Here is a 1,571-nt window from a genome sequence, read left to right on the forward strand (position 1 = left end):
CAAGATTAAGTTGTTTGGTTACCATGGATTGTGGCATGAATAAAAAGTTGCACACAATCATTATTATGCAGAAAAGTAAATAGTAGTGGCATTTGGACTTGCACACTTTCATGGTCTTTTTGTTTTTGGGGTACATCTTCTTTCATTTTTTGACCTTTTCTTCATTGTTTTTGTCTTTTTATTAATTTTCTAGGACATACCCTCTTTACATTTTTTAATTTTTGATTTTTTACAAATATGGAAAACATTTGCAACAAGCAAAGGTATGTACATATTTCGTAGCTCAACCAAGTCAATCATGATATATGACACCTATTAGTATAGGAACCTAACAGGGAAGATAGATTAGTTGAGGCCACTTGGGCCTATAATACCACCTGGAAGACCACAATTGGGTTCACCCCTTATGAGCTTGTCTATGGGAAGAAAGCCCTATTGTACATTGAATTTGAATACAACACCTTAAGAATGGCAACACAATCAGATCTAGATCTCACCAGGGCACAACAATAAAGATTGCTCCAGCTAAATGGGTTTGATGAATTTAGGATGTAGGCCCTCTTGCACACATAAGTGACTCTAGTTCAAAGAAAAATTTGGCATGACAAGAATATAAAGGACAAAGAGTTTCAAGAAGGTGATTGGGCTTTGTTGTATGATTCCCGGTACAAGGATTTTAAAGGGAATTTAAGGTCTAGATGGTTAGGGAATTATGTCATAGAAAATGTCATGATCATATTAGTGTTGTATATATAAGAACCATTGATGTAGAGGCTATACCTTTACTTGTCAATGGGTATAGATTAAAGATCTACAAGAAGCCCTCGTCATAGAAAGAATTCATCGATAGCATAAACAAGAGAGTGATGGTGGTGGAGCAAGTCTCATCTTCAAACTCCCTGGAAAAAAAAAATAAAAAAAAAAGAAAGAAAAAGAAAAAACTTAGGTGAAAACCTCCATGAGGCACCTAAGTCCCACTTTTGGGTTGAAAACTTCTTGAGGTAGCCCAAGGGTGTTTTTTTAAAGGAGAAGAAAATAAAAAATATCCTTGGGTGAAAACATCTTTTGAGGTACCCAGGGCAAGCAACTAGGATGAAAAACCCCTTGGAGGCAGACTAGTTGGTTTACAAAAGAAAAAAATAAAAATAAAAAAGAGAGAAAAAAATACAAAAAAAAATTGGAAATTTTGTTTTGCAGGTTAGCAAGAGGAGGATAGTCACAGCATAAGAGGGACATAAGGACCTACATCAGCCATATATCAATCCACACATCTCATATCTCTTATTATTCACCTATTCTTACACTTATGAACCCCTCTAGCTCATCTTGCACAAGCTCTGTGTTTTCTACAGGATTCCCTGTAAACCTATAAGAGTTTCCTGTAGGAATTACAGTGGCCTTGAAAATCCCAAGAAAGGCAGTCCGAGAGCAAGGGGATGACAAGCCTGTGTTTGAAAAAAAAACCCATTCACTCCACCACATCATAGCCATTCCTTTCATCACCATGTCACCCCTGCATCCATCAAAGAAATCAATTCAAAAAAACATCAGATTACAAAGAAAAAAACAAA

The sequence above is a fragment of the Pinus tabuliformis genome, chromosome 4_1 (genome assembly GCF_031772625.1).
Source record: "Pinus tabuliformis cultivar Carrire ecotype Pingquan chromosome 4_1, CPIR1, whole genome shotgun sequence".
Classification (NCBI taxonomy): Eukaryota; Viridiplantae; Streptophyta; class Pinopsida; order Pinales; family Pinaceae; genus Pinus; species Pinus tabuliformis.